Raw genomic sequence first — 10,347 nt, 5'->3', positions numbered from 1 at the left:
CAGCATCAGAGAGGAAGAGGGGGAGGTTGCGGATGATGAGGTTGTCGTCATCCGTCCCTCCCAACTGGCATGCCAGCCGGTAATCCGCAAGCCACAACTCCGGCCTTGTCTCCCCTGAGTACTTGCTGATGGTAGTCAGGGGTCGGAACCGGGCCGGGAACGGCGCCCGTCGTATGGCCCGGCTGAAGACTCGCAGACCTGGCAGTTCGAGCGAGGGGCTCCGATCCTCCTCACTGTCGCAGCGTCCCCCGCGCCTAAGGTGGTAGCCTCGGCCACCCTTTCCTCGAGGCGGGCTCGACGGTCACGGCGGTGCTGTTCGTCGCCGAGGCGATCCGGGGCCGCGGGCGTCTCGTCCCGTGTGCGCTCAGTTCGGACCGAGGCCTCCCGTATGCGTCGGGAGGGCATTGCGCGATGCTCCGAGGGGCACCCTTGCCTTCGGGAGGCAGAGCTCTCGGCTCGTCAGACTGCGGCATCTTCCAGGAGATCTTTGAGTTCGCCCTGGATACACCGCCCCTCGGTGGTGGATGGCTCCGGCATCGTTCGAAGCAGCATCGCTGCTGCAGCTAGATTCTGGCCGACCCCGCTGAATGCCGGGGGCAGCCCTGCCCTGACACCGTCAACGATACGGCGTTGGACATCCCGAGACCGATGACGTGCTCCTCCGGCGAGTGCTCGGCCTGCCTATTCCTGCTCGATGTTTTGTCGGAGCTGCACAAGCCGCCCCGCTTCTTAGCCTGGCTTGCATCTCGCGGAATTGCTCGAGCTATGTGTCCTGACCCCCCGCAGGGACTTGGACCACAGCTAGCTCCCGCGGGATGTCAACGCGAGACGCAGGCACAGGGGCGTTGTTATCTTCCTTCATGCTGAGGTGGTTGTCTTCGTCGTGATCCCCTGATCGATGTGGAAACACTCGCGACTTGGGTGGTAACCCTCGTCGCCGAGGCTGTGGCCATCGTCAGAGCAGCCGGAGAGGCAATAGTCACATGCGGACATGAAGTCTCGCACGACACTGGGATCACGAAGCTCGGAGAAATCCCAACCAAAGTCGGAGTCGTCCTCTTCCTTGGAACCACGGGTCCGTAGGTTGAGACGGCCGTCAATCGGTCCCAGGTTGACCACATATGGTACCCTAGAAGGTTAGGGTAGGCCCTTGCGAAAGCGCTTACCGAAGCGGGGTCGCTTGGTGGATCGAAGCTGAATCTAAAAGGGACAGGGTGGAAAACGGACGGTACCTGTTGGTCGATGGATGGTGGTGAAGTCGCGTCAGGGACGGAATGCACCGTTATCTCAGGTACGAGGCTAACGCCCAGCAAGTCCTTCACGAGGGTGCTGGCGTCATCAGTCCGCTTGGGGTTGGCGCGTTGCGGGGAAGCGACACCCGTTGTTGTCTCAGGTGCGAGGACAACACCCGACATGGCCCCCGCAGGGGTGCCGGCGTCGTCGACTCGCTCTGGCGCGATAGCCGACAAGGTGCCGCCTCATGCATGGCCACGTTTGCCCCGTCTCCTCCTCCTCCGGCGAGGAGGGTGGCAGGGCAAACCCGAGTGTTCCTCTTCTGCCACGGTGGGAAGCCGTTGTCGAGTTCGCCGCCGCCGTGCGAGCCGATGACCGTCGTTGCTGTCGTGCTGCGTGGGGAGTACCATGTCATAGCCGCCATCGCGGGACATGAACTCGAGACTCCCGAAGCGGAGCACCGTCCTCGGCTGAAGAGGCTGCTGAAGGCTACCCATCTGGAACTCAACGGGAAAGTATTCGTAAACACGCAGCGAGCCCCTACCTGGCGCGCCAACTGTCGGCGTTTCGGACCCACGAGGTCCGTCAACCAACCAGTGAATTTGTTGCTGCGTGCCCCTGCCCAGATGGGTTGATGCAAGATGGAACACAAGAGGGAAATGAGGCTTATGTTATCCTGCACCGGGGTGCTCGTAGTAGGGGTTACAAGCGTCGCGAGAGAGCGAGGGCGAGAGCGAGAGAGAGGGAGACCCCGTTGTCAACGTGTGTCCACGTGAACGTGTCTGTGTGCCAACGTGAATCTCCACCTCTGCGTATCCACGTGCCCCCCTCCTTTTAGGAGGGCCCTGGACATCCCCTTTTATAGATACAAGGAGATGCCCAACTTTACAATGGGGTGTAGCTATGTGCTAACGTGGCTGGCGGATGAGTGCCTTGAGCCCTGTGCATGAGCTAACGTGGCCGTTGGAGAAGTGCCTTGAGCCCTATAGAAGCATAGCTGGCAGTGCGACATGGATCCTGCTGACGTTTGCTTGCTTCCGTAGGGGGTTTGAGAGCAACCGACGTCATGGGCGCACGCGTGGAACCATCATTACCTGTTGCTGGAGTAACCTTAGATGGGACATCGGTCTTATTCCTTCATAGCCTGAGGCAGCTAGCTAGGAGTAGGGTAATGATGTATCCCCTGTAGCGTAGTCGGTCCGAGGCTGAGGCCAGGCGAGGCGGAGACTTCTCCAGAGGCCGAGGCCGAGGTTGGGCGAGGAAGTGACTCCTCCCAAGGCCGAGGCTGAGGTCGAGGCCTAGGGTCGGGCGAGGCGGAGACCTTCTCCTGAGGCTGAGGCTGAGGCCTGAGGTCGGGCAAGGCGGAGACCTTCTCTCGAGGCCGAGGCTGAGGTCGAGGCCTGAGGTCGGGCGAGGCGGAGCTCCCTGTTGCGCCCGAGGCCGAACTTGTGGGAGATCGTAACTCAGTTTTACCCTAGTGGTTGGCATAGTAGCCGGAGCGGGGCATACAGTGTTGTTTCCTATCAGAACGGTCAGTAAAGGGGCAAAGTGACTGCGGTCACTTCGACCTTGCCGACTGAGGCACACGTGTCAGGATAAGGTGTCAGGCGATCCCCGCATTAAATGTGCATGCGATACGGTCGGTTGGGACGGCGATCCGGCCGAGGTCGCTGCCAGACAAAGTCTGCCCAAGCTGGGCTTCATGCGAGCCGAGGGTGCGCTCACTGCCTCAGGAGGCCCTCAGGCGAGGCATGAATCCGCCCGGGACTACTGTTCCCGCCCGAGGCCAAGGCTGGGATCGGATGAGGTTGCGTCCCTTGGTAGACGAGGCCCTGACTTGAACCGCGCTTTATCAGCTATTTATGGTTTGTTCTGAAGATGTTTTCTAGCCGCGTTTAGGAGTATTGGGGGTACCCCTAATTACGGTACCCGACAAATATACTCTAATTTTTTAAGTTAATGTACCCTTTAGTTAATATTATGCCTTAGTGATTATTTTCTTAAGAGTAAGTTTTTTTGTGGATATGTTTTTGTATATATATATTTAAAAGCATGTGTTTGAATAGATAAGGTAATAAATATAAAAATATTGTGCAGTCATGCTGGATTCTGATTGTGCACTAAAATTGTAATGAAAATCCAATCTCACAATTGAAATTGGATCCAAATTGAAAATTGGGAAATTAAATAAGAAAAGAAAAATATGAAAAAGAATAGAAAAGGGAATAGGAACAAACCCTGCATCTGGGCCAGTTTACCCCCTCGGCCCAACAGCCCCTGCCCATTTTTCCCACCACCCAGCACGACACAACCATTGACTGACGCGCGGGTCCACTCACTTGTCCTCGCCCTTCCGCGCGGTAGACGTATCACCGCCTCGTGGAGCCCGCTCCTTCAGTGATTCGTTGTCGCTCCATCTCTGTTGGTGGCTGCCATCTGGGGCGATACTGCTAACCCATCTTGTACCCCGCATCGGACTCATGCCCGAGATTCTTACCACCGTAACAACCTCCCTGTGCGGCCTCCAGTTGGTGTAATGGAGTCCTACAAACTCACCCCCTCCTCTGTGCTAGGTATATAACCAGGATCTCATCCACCTTAGGTCTTGTTCGTTTGTGTCGGATTGCACCCAGAATCGTTCTAGCTAATCAAAGTTTATATAAATTAGAGAAGCAATCCGGTTAGGAATCGTTTCGACCCACCAATCCGACACAAACGAACAAGGCCTTAGCCATCGTCGCATCCCGCGCATTAGTATCGCAGCGCCACCCTACCGGATTCGCCATCAACGAGGAGAGAAGGGATCTTCCACTGATATTCGCACAGTACGCCATCGCCTGGGTCCTTCCGTGGAATGAAATCCTCCATGAGGTTCGCTTTCTTCCTCTCTGCGTAGCACGTGGGTGTTCTTGAGTTGGGGCATTGGATGGGCCGGAACGCGTCGCGCCACCGGAGGGACTCGCGCTCTGGCGTCCCGACGCCGATGGGAGGTAGAGGATGGCCTCGGGCCGTTGAACAGTACATCAGCAGCCAGGATTAGAAGCAACTTACCCCTTCAACCAGATTGAATCTCGATCGTTGGATCTCGTAGGGTGGATCAGATTAGATGAACCACGTGGCGTATCCTAGGCCATTGATCCGTGAATCACCGTTGCATACCAATTTGATTTCTTTTATTAACCTTTGATCCGCGATCCTACTGTTCTGATCGGCCGATACCTCCTTCGACCACGCATTTTTGCAAAAGAGCCCTCAGGTTTCATTTAAACCAACCCACCATCCCCTCCAATAGAAAGACCATCACAGTTAGGCCCGTGATCATGCGGAAAATTATACCGCCATCCATTTTAATGGTTAAGTGAACAGAATAAATTTGAATATCCTCGAAAATCATTATTAGGATAAAAGTAATTCTATAAACTTAATAAATTCATAACTTATTTGTTTTAACCCCGATTTGATCCATTTCAGTTACATTAGTTTCATAATAATGTTATTTATGCAGTAACAACATCACTCGTACCACATAACTTACTTTTATATATGGATATTGTTTAAACCTACGTTTAATAAATTAACCTTCCTAATCAAAGCTAGTCTGTCTATAAATATAATCTAACTAAAATATGATTTCTACTGAAGTATAATGTAGATTAAAGTTGAAATAAGTTATTTCTTTAATATCTTGCATGATTTATAAAATCAACATAAAACCTAGATCTAATTGGATAATCATGTAAGTCTTCCGGAAACCATATCTTTTCAACCATAACTCTAATTTAGTGATTCTCGAACCTACAATCTTGTAGCAGCGCATAGAATATTCCTACGTTGTTTATTCTCATGTTTGGTGTACTGTTATTTTTATGTACTCCTTGTCTATTTATATGTATTGCTACGAGTAGTAGTGAGATCATGAGAAACCCGAAGACCAACTTGGTGAAGTACCTAGAATCTCAAGTCACAGGCAAGTTGTGCCCTTGATCACTCTCCTATACCTAATAATGTTGTCTGTTAATCACTGTGACATGCTCAGGTTAATTTGATGGGACCTAATAGGTTTCCCTAGTTTTGTTTACCCCACACCTTGCAAAAAATGAACTATTGGGTAGACTCGCTATTGCTCTACCTAGTTTTGGGATTAATGTTATATTGAATTATGACCATATTCCATTAATATTGTTGGTTTAATTATTATTCATGTTGAGATTATTATATTAAATGGAACATGGAGCGACCACCCGGGAAATAGCGCTATCACAAGTGTGGAATGGGACACCCTTGGATGAATAATTAGGAAAGCTAGTGTGAGTTAATCCTTTCCTGAAAGGGGCAAGATGGGTGGAGTTGTGCGGGTGTAGGGAGGTCCTCGGGTTGGACTATCTTTTTAGCTTTCTGGACGAAGGATTCCTACATCGCCTTTGACCCGGAATCTGTAGTGGGTTCTTTCCTCTAGTAGAACTTTGTAAAGGCCTCGTAGTGGATCCCTAGACATTCACCTTGGAAGTGTCTAAGGGTCTAGCTAACCCTGGCTAATCGGAAAACACGTCTTGTGGGTAAAGATGTGCAACCTCTATAGGGTGTAAAACTGATATATCAGCCGTGCTCACGGTCATGAGTAGCTCAGACCCTCACATGAGTAACTTATGAAATTAAACTTAATCTGTCATATGCATTGCATTGTGGGTTTATTATTAATTTTGATCTCTTATTGTCACACCCGAATTTAAGGGATAAAGCCGGGTGCGTCTCATATATGCGCCAAAGAAGAACATCACATATAATGACAAAGTGTATAGAGATAAATGTGACAAGTATCATTATTACATAGAGGAAGTCTTATAAAAATAAATGATAACAATAAAGCGAACTAAATATTATTCCTTGTCGCCATCAAGCTGACTGAGAGACGCCACCTAGATAAGCTCATATTCCTCATTGTAGGGCTCCTCTTGGACCACCTGCTCTTCACCTGTGGGGGGGTTATATATCGCAAGGGGGAGCTCACAAAAGATCATAGCTCAATAAGTTGTGGGGAATAATGTGCATGAACTCACCAAAGGTGGGAGCTCATGTGAATGTCACACCCGGTTTTGGAAGGCAAACCGAATGTGAACCATGTACGTGCCAGGATCAGCAATTCACGTATACAACAGTTACATAACTGGACATCATCACACAGTGCTCAAATAATAACATAAAAGATAATAATATTCGATTACATCATGATGTCCGAGACATCCCATAGTCGTTAACAGTTATCAAAGTGCAGAAAATAAATGTAGATACACACGGCCTTCACAGGCAGTCGACTGGGGGTTTGCCGCTAACCCACACCTAGAACTCATCGTACTCTTGGAACTCCTAGAAGTCCTCCTCCACGACTTCATCTTCTCCTGAGTAGTGGTTGCAACGTGGACAACCTGGGGGGTTGGTGTGTAAAGCAAGGGTGAGTACACATCAACATACTCAACAATTGTCCTCGTTTTGGCTGTAGTGGACTAGCTTTATGTGGGGTAAAAGTCCAGCGGTTACTTTTAGTTGGTGAGGTTATTATTACTAGTAGAGAGCCAGGTTTTAGCATTAACCCACGTTGTTAACCCAAAAGTACCCTTTCTAAACGAAAAGAATACCATAAACTTTACCATAAGCATAATCAATCCATCATCCTTGTCACCACCTGTAAACCAAACATCTCTGATCAAAGTATCTCTAATCAAAGTATATCTAATCAATGTATCTCTAATCAATGTATCTCTAATCAATGGAGCTCCCTTGGCCGTTCATAACCGCGAGCACGGCTGATATATCAGTTTCATAACACTCTACAGAGGTTGCGCACTTTACCCACAAGCTGTGATTCCCTCTTGCCTCGGGCCGATCAAACCCTTAAACACTACCAAGGTGAATAGGCAGGGTTTCACTACGTAGCCTTTACAAAGATTCCCTGAGGCTGTAGCCGCCCGTTAGGTTTCCTAAATGTACCACACTCCTCCCCAAGGAGCAATCCACCCTCGGTAGAGCGAGCCGCATACACCGAGCCCCATTGACGGAACGACGGCGAAGCGAGCTACACCCTAGTTCCTCTAATTATTCAGCTAAGGGCGTCTCATTCCACCCTCATGGTTGCACTGTTTTCCCGGGCGGTCATCCAACAAACCAGTCGTTACGGAGAGGCACTAGAGAAACCGCTCGAGTCCCCTTAAATTCCACAAGTATATCATCATAATCATAAGGGAAAACAACGTATCATAAATAATCTCATCATGTTCATTGATTAATGTGAAGCACTAGCATAAAGCTAAACCAAAATAACCCAACCCAAATAGGTAAACAAGGACAAGATAAACAAAAGCTAGTCAATCCTTAGGTATAAATTGTGTAAATGCGGGGAGTGAATTATAAAATGAGTAGGACATAGATGGGTCAAGGGACACTTTCCTTCACTAACCAGTTGTTGCTCAGGGTCTTCGCCTGCAACTCCTTCGGACTCTGCCAACTGACCGTTATCTATACGAGTCAAACATACATTCCACAAATTTAATATAAAAAGAATAGTACACTATGCAGTAAAATATAATAAATAAGTAGACACTCGGTGCAGGGCTCGCACCTACGACTAAGCAAGAAAGAGAAAGCAACGGTCGAGGCTACGGTCGAAGGGCGATCATGTTAAGCGATTATGGATTAAAGTATTTTCCTAAACATAACCATATTAATTTGACTATCACACTATACATAGAACAACGTTACGCTATATGTTTAATTATTATAAACAATTCAAGGTAGATTTAGAAGGATCGTCGCGTGGCAAAACGCGCGACGGCACACACAAACTAAACCGAAAATAAAAAGAGTCGTCGCGCGGCGAAGCGTGCGACACAATATTTAGACTGAACTGAAATAAAACGAATCGTCGCGCGACGAAGTGTGCAACGAAACACTTAAATTAATTATGGAAATAACGTCAATCGTCGCGCAACGAAGCGCACGACAGCATACGTCACTTAAACTGAATTTAAAACGAAACGTCGCGCGACTAGACGCGCGACGCCACATATTAAATAAACTGAATTTAAGATGAACCGTCGCGTGACGAAGTACGCGACGCAACACACTAATAAATCTAAAATTAAAATAAGTCTTCGCATGACGAAGCGCGCTACATAGCACGCTAATAAATCTAAATTTTAGATAAATCATCGCGCGACGAAGCAGCGACGCAACACATTAATTAAACCAAATTTAAAACTAATCAAACTAAAATTTAAACGTCCCGCGACTAGGGCTGCACGCTCATGTGGACGCGCTGCGCGTGCATGGGCCGCTCCGGAGTCGCGAGCCGCGCCAGGGGTCGCGCGTCGAGGCTGGGACGCCGCGAGTCACGCCAGGGGTCACGCCGACGGGCGCCGGGATGGCCGCGCGCGACGGGGTCGGGGGCTGTGCTGCCGAGGGCAGGGGCCGCGCGCGGGGCTGCGCACACCGGGGTTGGGATGGCCGTGCGCGATGGGCCGGGGAGCCGCGCCGCCGGGGGCCGCACGCTGCTGGCTAGGGAGGCCGCGCCGAGGGGCACCGGGGGACCGGGGAGCCGCGCCGAGGAGGGCCGCGCCGACGGGTGCCGGGGGGGCGACGAGGGGTCGCGCCGCCAGGATGCGTGCACGGGGGGGGGGAGGGAAAGAGAGGGGGAGGCTCACCTTGGCATCCAAAATCCTGCGATAACCGTCACCGGATCACCTAGGGCACGAGGTGGGAGAGAGAGGTGGAAGAGAGGGAGAGGGAGTTGTTGCGCGGGAAAAATCAAATGAGAGAGAGAGAGGGGGAGGGGGCGCGCATGGAAGAGTTTGGGCACCAGGGGCTCGCGGGGGCGCGCCGGGCTGGATTGGGTCAGGTTGGGCTAGGTCGGGTCAGACTAGGTCACGTCGCGGGACGAAAACTCACTGCACACCCGACCACTAATCCGAATCCAACTACGAATCGAAATCCGAAACGAGGCGAGATGAACGTGCGATTAAACACAACATCAGACAAAAGAAATATTCTTCGACATGATGCAACACTCATGTCAACTTAGGTTTTTGTTTACACGCGATACAGACGCCAGTCGCTATTCTGCTTTGAAAATGGGAAGAAGGAGCGAAACACGAAGAGAAAAGAGAGTAACGCCTGGATTTAGTGAGTATTAAAGAAGAAAAAATTCTACCCCCAAATTTAGGGCGTTACAAACCTATCCCCCTTAAAAGAATCTCGCCCTCGAGATTCAAGGTTGGCCAGCAAAGAGTTCGGGATTCTTGGCCATCAAATCATCTTCATGCTCCTAGGTTGCTTCTTCCTCAGAGTGGTGACCCCATCTGACTTTGCACATTCTGATAGTTTTCCTCCGGGTGACCCTATCTGCAGTCTCAAGAATCTGCGCTGGCTTCTCTACGTAGGTCAAGTCTTCTTGGACTTCCAGACCTTCCACTGGCAACAGCTCTTCTAGCACACGTAGACACTTCTTTAACTGAGACACATGAAAGACATCATGCACTGCTGACAAACCTTCTGGTAGACTAAGCTGATAGGCCACTTCTCCACGCTTTGCGAGAATCTGATACGAACCAACATACCGGGGTGCTAGCTTGCCTTTAACTCCAAATCTTTTGACTCCTCTGATAGGCGATACCTTCAGGTAGACAAAATCTCCGACTTCAAAACTCAGCTCTCTCCTTCTTGTGTCTACATAACTTCGCTTCCTTGATTGCGCTATCTTCAGGTTCTCCCGAACCATCTTAATGTTCTCTTCAGCTTTGAGTAAAATGTCTGGCCCAAACACTTGCTTTTCTCCGGGTTGATCCCATTGCAACGGAGTTCTACAACTCCTTCCATAAAGCGCCTAAAATGGTGACATCTTCAAACTGGCCTGGTAACTGTTGTTATAGGAGAATTCTGCATAAGGTAATCTCTTGTCCCATCCGGACTGATCTTGTAGTGCACATGCTCTCAACATATCTTTGAGGATTTGATTAGTTCTTTCAGTCTAACCGTCTGTCGGTGGATGATAAGCTGAACTAAAATTTAGATGTGTACCCAAGGCTTCTTGCAATTGCTACTAGAAATGAGAGGTGGACTGCATTC

This window comes from Zea mays, chromosome 1 (genome assembly GCF_902167145.1).
Source record: "Zea mays cultivar B73 chromosome 1, Zm-B73-REFERENCE-NAM-5.0, whole genome shotgun sequence".
NCBI classification, from domain to species: domain Eukaryota; kingdom Viridiplantae; phylum Streptophyta; class Magnoliopsida; order Poales; family Poaceae; genus Zea; species Zea mays.
This window is presented reverse-complemented; position numbering follows the sequence as displayed.